The 13,673-nt window shown below is 44.1% G+C and overlaps 1 pseudogene; it reads left to right on the top strand.

Annotated features, from left to right (window-relative positions):
- Nucleotides 1-9,769, top strand: part of LOC139274184 (probable G-protein coupled receptor 139) — a 42,874-nt pseudogene extending 33,105 nt beyond the window's left edge.
- Nucleotides 9,770-13,673: the final 3,904 nt, after the last annotated feature.

Genomic DNA, 13,673 nt, shown 5'->3' with positions numbered 1-13,673 from the left:
GCCCTGCGCAACCTCATTTATAGCCTGGCAGTGACGACGACAGCTTCGGCTATCGCATTGCCATTAGGAACCAGTTGGAGGACTGCTATTTAAAGGCACCATCATAGAAAATGACCACACAGGAGGCCATTTGACTCATCGTATCCATGCCAGTCGAAAAAGAGCTACTCAGCCTAATCTCACCTTCCAGCACTAGGTCCGTAGCTCTGTAGGTTACGTCTCCTCCAGCCCCACAACCCCCGAGATGTCTGCGCTCCTCTAATTCTGCCTCCCGAGCATCCATGATTGTAATTGTTCACCCATTGGTGGCCATGGCTTCTGTTGCCTAGGCCCCAAGTTCTGGAACTCCCTCCCTAAACCTCTCTGCCTCTCTTTCCTCCTTCAAGACACTCCTTAAAACTTACCTCTCTGATCAAGCCTTTGATCACCTGCATGAATTTCTACTTCTGTGGCTTGATGCTAAATTTTTATCGGATAATACTCCTGTGAAGCACCTTGGGAAATTTCACTGCGTTAATGGTGCTATATAAATACAACTTATTGTTGTTACAGATTATTAGACCATTAATGTCCATTCACAGGTTCTAATCTTTTCCTGAATATGACACCATTGAACCTGCTAATTTTGAGACTCTTATTTTTAAACATGTGTAAGTGTCCTTAATATTGAGACATTTTTAATAAAGTTATTAGAATTAGTAGGGTCTTATTCACATGCCCTACCTCTATTTACAGATAATGTTACATAACACTCTTGACTCGCGCCCTGTAGGTGTTTGAGATGCTTTGGGGAGTCAGGAGGTGAGTTACTCACCACAGAACACCCAGCCTGTGACCTGCTGTAGTAGCCACAGCATTTTTGTGGCTGGTCCAGTTGAGTTTCTGATCAATGTCGACCCCGAGGATGTTGATGGTGGAGGATTCGGTGATGGAAATGTCAAGTGGAGGAGGTTAGACTATTTATTTTATGAGGTAGTCATCGTCTGTGTGGAATTTCCCATTACTACACCAGGGATGAGGGGTTTCAGTTGTGTGAGGAGACGAGAGAAGCTGGGATTGTTCTTATAGCAGAGGTTATGGGAAATTGAACAGAAGTGTTCAAAATGATGAGGGTTTTGATACAGTAAGTAAGGAGAAACTGTTTCCACTGGTTGCCTTTTCATGGCCAAAAGACACAGAAATAAGATAATTTGCAAAAGAAACAATGAATCGTAGAATGGTTGCAGCATAGAGGGAGGCCATTTGGCCCTTCAAGCCCGTGCCGGCTCTCTGCATTCCAGATCACAACCATTTTCTGCATAAAAAGCTTTTCCTCATGTCGCCTTTGGTTCTTCTGCCAATCAACTTAAAACCTTTTTACGCTGCGTGTGGTTAGGATCTGGAATGCATTGCCTGAAAGGGTGTGGAGGCAGATTCAATTGTGGCTTTCAAAAGGGAGTTAGATAAGTTCCTGAAGGAAAAACTTCAGGGTTCAGGGGAAAGGGCAGGGGAGTGGGACAAGCAGAAGTGCTCTTGCAGAGAGCCAGCACGGGTTCGACGGGCCGAATGGCCTCCCTCTGTGCCGTAACCATTCTATGATATACAAAATATTTACATTCCCCCCTTGGTGTTGTTACTGTTCTGAGTAATATCTATGTCAAGTTATTAATTCTATAAACCATGTTACACTGTAATATTATACTTACTATTTACCGTGGGATACTCAGTTATTAATGGTATTCTGTGCTTGAAGTTGTATCTTTGCTAATGTATGGGTTGTTTAAAAATACTGAAACATCATCGCTGCTGTTGGTATCCCTAGTAAGTCTCTGTATCCAGCTATTAATTCTGTAAATAATGCTTAACTGTGTTCCTCTCCTAGTCCTTCCCGATTCCATCCAAGCTGCTGTCACTATTGATTCTGAACGTGACAGTGTTACCAAGATTAAATGCTCTATATTCCACTTGGGCAAAGATATTGGGTGAGACTCTTTATTCAGCAAATTTCAGTCTGCTTTCTGCACTGAACATTTGTAACAAACCAGAAGAATGTTGTTTGGTTTAGGAGACTTTTCACCTTATGGTGAAAGGGCATTGACCTGAAACATTAACTCTGTTTCTCTCCCCACAGATGCTGCCTGATCTGCGGAGTATTTCCAACATTTTCTGTTTTCATTTCAGAATTATAGCACCTGCAGTATTTTGCTTTCACCCAATGCTCAGTATGGTTACTGACACACACAGGCACCTAATGCTCAGTATTGTTACTGACACACAGGCACCTAATGCTCAGTATGGTTACTGACACACACAGACACCTCATGCTCAGTATGGTGACTGACACACAGTGGCACCTAATGCTCAGTATTGTTACTGACACACAGTCACCTAATGCTCATTATGGTTACTGACACACACAGGCACCTGATGCTCAGTATTGTTACTGACACACAGACACCTAATGCTCATTATGGTTACTGACACACAGGCACCTAATGTTCAGTATGGTTACTGACACACACAGTCACCTAATGCTCAGTATGATTACTGACACACACTGTTACCTTAGACTCGGTATAGTTACTGACACACACAGTCACCTAATGCTCAGTATGGTTACTGACACACACTGTTACCTTATACTCGGTATAGTTACTGACACACACAGTCATCTAATGCTCAGTATGGTTACTGGCACACAGTCACCTAATGCTCAGTATGGTTACTGACACACGCAGTCATCTAATGCTCAGTATTGTTACTGACACACAGTCACCTAATGCTCAGTATGGTGACTGACATACAGTCACCTAATGCTCAGTATTGTTACTGACACGCAGTCACCTAATGCTCAGTATGGTTACTGACACGGAGTCACCTAATGCTCGGTATGGTTACTGACACACACAGTCACCTAATGCTCGGTATGGTTACTGGCACACACAGTCACCTAATGCTTGGTATGGTTACTGACACACAGTCACCTAATGCTCGGTATGGTTACTGACAAATAGTAACCTAATGCTTGGTATGGTTTCTGACACGGAGTCACCTAATGCTCAGTATGGTTACTGACACACACTGTTACCTTAGACTCGGTATAGTTACTGACACACACAGTCACCTAATGCTCAGTATGGTTACTGACACACACTGTTACCTTATACTCGGTATAGTTACTGACACACACAGTCATCTAATGCTCAGTATGGTTACTGGCACACAGTCACCTAATGCTCAGTATGGTTACTGACACACGCAGTCATCTAATGCTCAGTATTGTTACTGACACACAGTCACCTAATGCTCAGTATGGTGACTGACATACAGTCACCTAATGCTCAGTATTGTTACTGACACGCAGTCACCTAATGCTCAGTATGGTTACTGACACGGAGTCACCTAATGCTCGGTATGGTTACTGACACACACAGTCACCTAATGCTCGGTATGGTTACTGGCACACACAGTCACCTAATGCTTGGTATGGTTACTGACACACAGTCACCTAATGCTCGGTATGGTGACTGACATACAGTCACCTAATGCTCAGTATTGTTACTGACACGCAGTCACCTAATGCTCAGTATGGTTACTGACACGGAGTCACCTAATGCTCGGTATGGTTACTGACACACACAGTCACCTAATGCTCATTATGGTTACTGGCACACACAGTCACCTAATGCTTGGTATGGTTACTGACACACAGTCACCTAATGCTCGGTATGGTTACTGACACATAGTAACCTAATGCTTGGTATGGTTTCTGACACGGAGTCACCTAATGCTCAGTATGGTTACTGACACACACTGTTACCTTAGACTCGGTATAGTTACTGACACACACAGTCACCTAATGCTCAGTATGGTTACTGACACACACTGTTACCTTATACTCGGTATAGTTACTGACACACACAGTCATCTAATGCTCAGTATGGTTACTGGCACACAGTCACCTAATGCTCAGTATGGTTACTGACACACGCAGTCATCTAATGCTCAGTATTGTTACTGACACACAGTCACCTAATGCTCGGTATGGTGACTGACATACAGTCACCTAATGCTCAGTATTGTTACTGACACGCAGTCACCTAATGCTCAGTATGGTTACTGACACGGAGTCACCTAATGCTCGGTATGGTTACTGACACACACAGTCACCTAATGCTCATTATGGTTACTGGCACACACAGTCACCTAATGCTTGGTATGGTTACTGACACACAGTCACCTAATGCTCGGTATGGTTACTGACACATAGTAACCTAATGCTTGGTATGGTTTCTGACACGGAGTCACCTAATGCTCAGTATGGTTACTGACACACACTGTTACCTTAGACTCGGTATAGTTACTGACACACACAGTCACCTAATGCTCAGTATGGTTACTGACACACACTGTTACCTTATACTCGGTATAGTTACTGACACACACAGTCATCTAATGCTCAGTATGGTTACTGGCACACAGTCACCTAATGCTCAGTATGGTTACTGACACACGCAGTCATCTAATGCTCAGTATTGTTACTGACACACAGTCACCTAATGCTCAGTATGGTGACTGACACACACAGTCACCTAATGCTCGGTATGGTTACTGGCACACACAGTCACCTAATGCTTGGTATGGTTACTGACACACAGTCACCTAATGCTCGGTATGGTTACTGACACATAGTAACCTAATGCTTGGTATGGTTTCTGACACGGAGTCACCTAATGCTCAGTATGGTTACTGACACACACTGTTACCTTAGACTCGGTATAGTTACTGACACACACAGTCACCTAATGCTCAGTATGGTTACTGACACACACTGTTACCTTATACTCGGTATAGTTACTGACACACACAGTCATCTAATGCTCAGTATGGTTACTGGCACACAGTCACCTAATGCTCAGTATGGTTACTGACACACGCAGTCATCTAATGCTCAGTATTGTTACTGACACACAGTCACCTAATGCTCAGTATGGTGACTGACATACAGTCACCTAATGCTCAGTATTGTTACTGACACGCAGTCACCTAATGCTCAGTATGGTTACTGACACGGAGTCACCTAATGCTCGGTATGGTTACTGACACACACAGTCACCTAATGCTCGGTATGGTTACTGGCACACACAGTCACCTAATGCTTGGTATGGTTACTGACACAGTCACCTAATGCTCAGTATCGTTACTGACACAGTCACCTAATGCTCGGTATGGTTACTGACACACACAGTCACCTAATGCTCGGTATGGTTACTGACACACACAGTCACCTAATGCTCAGTATGGTTACTGGCACACACAGTCACCTAATGCTCAGTATGGTTACTGGCACACGCAGTCACCTAATGCTCGGTATGGTTACTGACACACAGTCACCTAAAGCTCAGTATGGTTACTGACACACACAGGCACCTAATGCTCGGTATGGTTACTGACACAGTCACCTAATGCTTGGTATGGTTACTGACACACACACAGTCACCTAATGCTCAGTATGGTTACTGACACACACAGTCACCTAATGCTCAGTATGGTTACTTACACACATAATCACCTAATGCTCAGTATGGTTACCGAGAGTCACAGGAACAAATTGTTGCAAAGCACACACACAACTTTAAATGTCTGAAATATCCACTAATCATTCAGTTCCAGTCAATAAAACGGGGAAGGTGGCTCAACTATGGCTAACAAGGGAAATTAAGGATAGTGTTAAAGCCAAGGAAGAGGCATATAAATTGGCTGGAAAAAGCAACAAACCTGAGGACTGGGAGAAATTTAGAATTCAACAGAGGAGGACTAAGGGGTTAATTAAGAGGAGAAAAAAAAAAAGAGTACGAGAGGAAGCTTGCAGGGAACATAAAAACTGACTGCAAAAGCTTCTATAAATATGTGAAGAGAAAAAGATTAGTGAAGACAAACGTAGGTCCCTTGCAGTCGGATTCAGGTGAATTTATAATGGGGAACAAAGAAATAGCAGACCAATTGAACCAATACTTCGGTTCAGTTTTCACGAAGGAAGACACAAATAACCTTCCGAATGTACTAGAGGACAGTGGGTCTCATGAGAAGGAGGAACTGAAGGATAACCTTATTAGGCAGGAAATTGTGTTAGGGAAATTGATGGGATTGAAGGCCGATAAATTGCCGGGTCCTGATAGTCCACATCCCAGAGTACTTAAGGAAGTGGCCCTGGAAATAGTGGATGCATTGGTGATCATTTTCCAACAGTCTATCGACTCTGGATCAGTTCCTATGGACTGAAGAGTAGCTAAAGTAACACCACATTTTAAAAAAGGAGGGAGAAAGAAAACAGGTAATTATAGACCGGTTAGCCTGACATCAGTAGTGGGAAAAATGTTGGAACCAATCATTAAGGATGAAATAGCAGCGCATTTGGAAAGCAGTGACAGGATCAGACCAAGTCAGCATGGATTTATGAAAGGGAAATCATGCTCGACGAATCTTCTGGAATTTTTTGAGGATGTAACTAGTAGAGTGGACAAGGGAGAACTAATGGATGTGGTGTATTTGGACTTTCAAAAGGCTTTTGACAAGGTCCCACACAAGAGATTGGTGTGCAAAATCAAAGCGCATGATATTGGGGGTAATGTACTGACGTGGATAGAGAAGTAGTTGGCCGACAGGAAGCAGAGAGTCGGGATAAACGGGTCCTTTTCAGAATGGCAGGCAGTGACTAGTGGAGTGCCACAGGGCTCAATGCTGGGACTCCAGCTCTTTACAACATACATTAACAATTTAGATGAAGGAATTGAATGTAATATCTCCAAGTTTGCGGATGACACTAAACTGGGTGGCGGTGTGAGCTGTGAAGAGGACGCTAAGAGGCTGCAGGGTGACTTGGACAGGTTAGGTGAGTGGGCAAATGCAGTATAATGTGGATAAATGTGAGGGTATTCATTTTGGGGGCAAAAACACGAAGTCAGTATATTATCTGAATGGCGGCAGATTAGGAAAAGGGGAGGTGCAATGAGACCTGGGTGTCATGGTTCATCAGTCACTGAAAGTGGGCATGCAGGTACAGCAGGCAGTGAAGGCGGCAAATGGTCTGTTGGCCTTCATAGCTAGGGGATTTGAGTATAGGAGCAGGGAGGTATGGCTGCAGTTGTACAGGGCCTTAAGGAGGCCTCACCTGCAATATTGTGATCAGTTTTGGTCTCCTAATCTGAGGAAGAACGTTTTTGCTATTGAGGGAGTGCAGCGAAGGTTCACCAGACTGATTTCAGGGCTGGCTGGACTGTCATGAGGAGAGACTGGATCAACTGGGCCTTTATTCACTGGAATTTGGAAGGATGAGAGGGGATCTCCTAGAAACGTATAAGATTCTGACGGGACTGGACAGGTTAGATGCGGAAAGAATGTTCCCGATGTTGGGGAAGTCCAGAACCAGGGGACATAGTCTTAGGATAAGAGGTAGGCCATTTAGGACTGAGATGAGGAGAAACTTCTTCACAGAGAGTTGTTAACCTGTGGAATTCCCTGCCGCAGAGTTGTTGATGCCAGTTCATTGGATATATTCAAGAGGGAGTTAGATATGGCCCTTACAGCGAAGGGGATCAAGGGGTATGGAGAGAAAGCAGGAAAGGGGTACTGAAGGAATGATCAGCCATGATCTTATTGAAAGGCGGTGCAGGCTCAAGGAGCCGAATGACCTACTCCTGCACCTATTTTCTATGTTTCTATGTAATATCTCCTTTCCCACCATCTCCAGTTCTGCATTAGTGGCGCTGCTTCTGGTTGTTGGAGCAGGATTAAAGAATAATTTACATTCTCACAAACTGTTAATTCAGCCAGATTTCAATACATCGATTTCCAATTTTTGTTTTGAAATTTACAATTGGAACCCATGCCCGTTGAGCAGTTTTGTGGATCTCTCAGAGACACGGACTGATTCTCTAGTGCCTCTTGCTGTACTTCCAGATAAACAATCCCAGTTGTTTGTGACTGAAGTACTGAGGATAGAAAATCCTTCCATTTTTTTCTTGTCTAATATTCTCTGCACAAGCGGCAACCAACAGCTGAAAAAGTACAAGGATAAACCTCTTCCATTTGTGTTGATACTTTACAAAATCGTTCAGCAGCTCTTTGCCTGTGAGATAAGTCGTCTGATTTTGATGCTAATAAATGCATTTAGTGGGACATTACCTGGTTAATGATAGCTATTTATTTTAATTCAGTGTTGATTCTTTGCAATTTTATTTGGAAAATCATCCTTTCAATGAGCTACAATGTGTGTATTTGAACAAAAATGCAGAAAACTCAATCTTTAACCCAATTTTAATAGCCCAGTTATCTTTATAACTGCAGTGCACATGTATTTATTATCTTAGCATTGTCATATTACATCTGTACCTTTTAAATACAATTGCCTGTAATTATTGCATGCCAAGGTTGCAGTTTTTGTATTTTTCTCTTGCATTAATTTTCAGTTCTAAATATAATGGATATTCCAACCAAGCAGGATTTCCCCCTCCTTAACACATGGGTACAGAAGCGAATTGCACCGCTGCCAATGCTGACTAATCCCGGGACACAAAGGCTTCCCGAAACGTTGTGGTCCTTCGTGTCCCTGGGACCTCGGGCGGCGCTTTTGTCTGCTGGGTTAAAGGTAGATCTATCATTTAATCTCTCATTGATCAAACGACTGTTACTGTCCTGTTGTATTTATCCCCATTTCATTTATTGATTCCACAGAGTATTCCCAATCATGCTTACAATAAACCTTGTATTCAACTTCACAGGTAATAGAATTAGATTATATCATTGAATGTCACTAAGGGGTTGAAAATTTCACCCCATATTCCAACAAATTGCTGCTCTTGCTCCCAGCCTGATGTATAATTTCCCTTCCCCACAGTGAACTTAGTGACGATTGTGATCCTGTCCCAGGGAAAGTGCGGTCTCTCCAAATGTGTCACTCGCTACCTGGTGGCCATGGCAATGGCGGATGTACTGGTTGTTATCCTCGACCTGACATTGAGGCACATTCCGATTGTTTATTGGGAGCAGTTTGAATTCCTGGAGTCCATCGACGTGTGTAATATCCACGCTGTCCTGCTCTATGCAGCCACAGACTGTTCTGTCTGGTTCACCATCACGTTCACCTTTGATCGATTTGTGGCCATTTGTCGCCAAAAGCTGAAAATGAAATATTGCACCGAGAAAACGGCGGCTGTGGTTTTGGGCACAGTGGCTGTGCTGAGCAGTTTAAAGAACATTTTCTGCTATTTTATGTTGCAAGATGTTAATCAACGACCCCGCATTTTGTGATTTAAACCCCATTGTTGCGTATTCACAGATCTGGGCAGCAATCGAGCTCCTTCACTATATCCTCAGCCCGGGGGTCCCATTTGTTGTGATTCTGTTGCTCAATACTCTCACCGTCACACACATCTTTGTGGCCAGCAGAGCCCGCAGGAGACTCCGGGGTCCCAGCTGTAGGGAGAGTCCCAGAGACCCCGAGATGACGAGCCGCAGGAAATCCATCAGTTTACTGTTTGCTATCTCCGGCAATTTCATCCTGTTATGGGCTCTGTTTATGGTGAATTCTATAAATAGCCGCTTGTGGATTATGGGGTATTGGGCAGCAATACTACATCTTTATGAACAGGAAATTGGATTCATGCTGCAGCTCCTGAGTTGCTGCACAAACACAGATATTTATGCCAGGACCCAGACAAAGTTCAGAGAGCAGTTGAAGAATGTGGAGAAATATCCCTGTACTTTGATTGTGAAATTCATTAAACGATGAGAAGAAGCAGAGACTTTGCCGCCTCATACTCTCTGCGGTCTGATTGTGAGCGAGTCGCTCTCCCCTGCATTAAGATGGCGGCTCTGGGGCCCTGCACTAAAATGGCGGCTCTAGGGCCCTGCACTAAAATGGCGGCTCTCGGGCCCTGCACTAAAATGGCGGCTGTGATACCACATAAAATGATAGTGAGGGGTATGGTGTATAACAGTGTTAGTGATTAGTGTGGGGTATACCGTTGTATTACAGTGAGAGATGTGGGGTATATAAGAGTCTTACAGTGAGGGGCCTGGGTATATGTGTTACAGTGAAGGGTGTCGGTATGTCAGCGTGTTACACTGAGGGGTGTGGGCTATATGTTACACTGAGAAGTGTGGGGTATACCATTGCATTACAGGGAGGTATATCAGCATATTACAGTGAGGGGCATATCAGAGTGTTACAGTGGGGGGTGGGTGTATATCAGAGAGTTACATTGAGGGTGTGGCATAGATCAGTGTGTTACTGTGAGGTGCATCAGTTATATCAGAGTGTTAAAGCGAGGGTGTGCGGTAGATCAGTGTGTTACCAGAATGTTAAAGTGTGGGGAGTGGGATATATCTGTGTGCTACAGTGAGGGGTGTATCAGAATGTTACAGTGAGGGTGTGGGGTATATCAAAAGTGTTATATAGTGAGGAGTGTGGGATATCAGAATGTTACAATGAGGAGTGTGAGGTAGATCGGCGAGCTACAATGAGGTGTGGTGTATATCAGTGTTACAGTGAGGGTATGTAGTATATCAGAATGTTAGTGAGGTGTGTGGGGTATATCCAAGTGGGTGGTGAGGGGTATAGGTATATCAGTGTTACAGTGAGGGGTGTGGGGTATATTTGAGTGTTCATAGAATCATAGAAATTTACAGCACTGAAGGAGGCCATTTTGGCCCATCGTGTCCGCACCAGCCGACCAAGAGCTAACCAGCCTAATCGCACTTTGCAGCTCTTGGTCCGTAGCTCCGTAAGTTACGGCATTTTAAGTGCACATCCAAGTATTTTTTAAATGTGGTGAGTCGTTCTGCCTCTCCCACCCTTTCAGGCAGTGAGTTCCAGACCACCACCATCCTCTGGGTAAATATATTTCCCCTCGTATCTCCTCTATACCTCCCCTCAATTAGTTTAAATCTATGCCCCCTGGTTGTTGACCCCTCTGCCAAGGGAAACAGGTCCTTCGTATTCACTCTTTCCTGGCCACTTATAATTTTATATACCTCAATCAGGTCTCCCCTCAGCCTCCTCTGTTCCAAAGAAAATAGACCCAGCATCTCCAATTTTTCTTCATAGCCAAAATTCTCCGGTCCAGGCAACATTCTTGTAAATCTCCTCTGCACCCTTTCCATCTCAGAAGCACATCTTTCCTCTAGTTTGGTAACCAGAACTGCACACACTACTCCAGCTATGTCCTAACTAATGTTTTATACAGTTCAAGCATACGTCCTTGTGTTACATGCATCGACTAATAAAGGCAAGTATTCCATATACCTTCTTAACCACCTTATCGACCTGGCCTGCTACCTTCAGGGATCTGTGGACCTGCACTCCAAGGTCCCTTTGTTCCTCTACCATTTAATGTGTATTCCCTTGCCTTGTTCGACCTCGCCAGATGCATTACCTCACACTTAACCAGATTGAATTCCATTTGCTACTGTTCTGCCCACTTGACCAGCACATTGATATCTTCCTGCAGGCCGCAGCTTTCTTCTTCATTTTGAACCACACAACCTATTTTAGTGTCATCTGCAAACTTTTTAAATCATACCCAAACCTTCAAGTCCAAGTCAATGCTATATACCACAAAAAGCAAGGGACTCGGCCCTGCGGAACCAACAGTTTGTTATTGTGAGGGGTGTGGGATACATCAGAATATTTGTGAGTGTTGTGGGATATAGCAGTGTTACAGTGAGGGGTGTGTTGGGATAAATTAAAAGTAATTGGTATGATGTGTATATGAATTTTAGCAAAACTTTTGATAAGGTTCCTATGGCAGACTGGTCACAAAAGTAAAAGCCAATGGAATCCAGGGCAAAGTGGCAAGTTGGATTCAAAATTGGCTCGGAGGCAGGAAGCAAAGGGCAATGGTTGATGGGCATTTTTGCAACTGGAAGGATACTTCCAGTGGGGTTCCATAGTTTCAGTACTAGGTCCCTTGCTTTTTGTGATATACATCAATGATCCAGATTTGAATATAGGAGGTATGATTAAGAAGTTTGCAGATGATACTAAAATCGGCTGTGTGGTTGATAATGAAGAAGAAAGCTGTGGACTGCAGGAAGATATCAATCAACTGATCAGGTGGGTAAAATAGTGGCAAATGAATTTTAATCCAGAAAAGTATGAGGTAATGTATTTGGGGAGGGCCAACAAGGAAAGGGAATACACATTAAATGGTCGGATACTGAGAAGTGTAGAGGAACAAAGGGACCTTGGAGTGCATGTCCACAGATCCCTGAAGGTAGGCCAGGTAGATAAGGTGGTTAAGAAGGCATACGGAATGCTTGCCTTTATTGGCCGAGGCACAGAATACAAGAGCGTGGGGGTTATGCTTGAATGTGCACTTGGAGTGTTGTAACCTGCAGGGTTACGGACCTAGAGCTAGAAAGTGGGATTAGGCTGGATAGCCTCTTGTTGGCCGGCATGACACGATGGGCCGAAATGGCCTCCTGTAAACTTCTATGATATCAGTATGTTACAGTGCTGGGTGTGTGGTATATCAGAGTGTCACAGTGAGGGGTGTTGTATATATCACTGTTACAGTGAGGGATGTGGGGAATAATGTGTGTTACAGTGATGTGTGTGGGGTATATCAGAATATTACATTGCGGGGAGTGGATGTATCAGTGTGCTACAGAGAGGGGAGTGAGGTATGTCAGACTGTTACTGTGAGAGGTGTGTGGTATATCAGAGTTACAGTGAGGCAATGTGGGTATATCAGAGTTTCAGCGAGGGGTATGGGATATATTAGAGTGTCACAGCGTGGGGTATAACAGAGTGCTAAGTGAGAAGATGGGTTATATCAGAGTGTTACTGTGTGGGGGTATATTAGTGTGTTGCAGTGAGGGGTGTGGGGTGTATCAGTGTTACAATGTGGCATGTGGGTTGCATCAAGAGTTAGTGAGGGGTGTGGGGTATATCAGTGTTACAATGAGGGGTGTAGGTTATATTAGAGTGTCAAGTGAGGGGGCCGGGTATGTCGGTGTGTTACAGTGAGGGTGTGGGGTATATCAGAGAATTGCAGTGAGGGGTGTGGGGGATAATGTGTGTTACAGTGAGGGTTGTAGGGTATATCAAAATGTTACAGTGAGGGTTGTTGGGTATATCAAAGTGTTACAGTGAGGGTTGTGAGGTATATCAGTGTTAGTGAGGGTGTGGGGTACATCAGTGTCTTGCAATGAGGGGTTTGGGGTCTATCAGTGTTACAGTGAGGGTGTAGGGTATATCAGTGTTACAGTGAGGGTGTAGGGTATATCAGTGTTACAGTGAGGGGTGTGGGGGATAATGTGTGTTTCTGTGAGGGTTGTAGGGTATATCAAAGTGTTACAGTGAGGGTGTGGGGTACATCAGTGTCTTGCAATGAGGGGTTTGTGGTCTATCAGTGTTACAGTGAGGGTGTAGGGTATATCAGTGTTACAGTGAGGGGTGTGGGGGATAATGTGTGTTTCTGTGAGGGTTGTGATGTATATCAGTGTGCGACAGTGAGGGGTGTGGTGTATGTCAGACTGTTAGTGAGGGGTGTGGGATATATCAGACTGTTAGTGAGAGATGTGGGGAATATCAGTGTTACAGTGAGGGGCATGGGATATATATCAGACTGTTAGTGAGGGTTGTGAGGTATATCAGTGTGTTACAGTGAGGGGAGTGGGGTATGTCAGTG

This window comes from Pristiophorus japonicus, chromosome 9, assembly GCF_044704955.1.
Source record: "Pristiophorus japonicus isolate sPriJap1 chromosome 9, sPriJap1.hap1, whole genome shotgun sequence".
NCBI lineage: Eukaryota > Metazoa > Chordata > Chondrichthyes > Pristiophoridae > Pristiophorus > Pristiophorus japonicus.
This window is presented reverse-complemented; position numbering and strand designations above follow the sequence as displayed.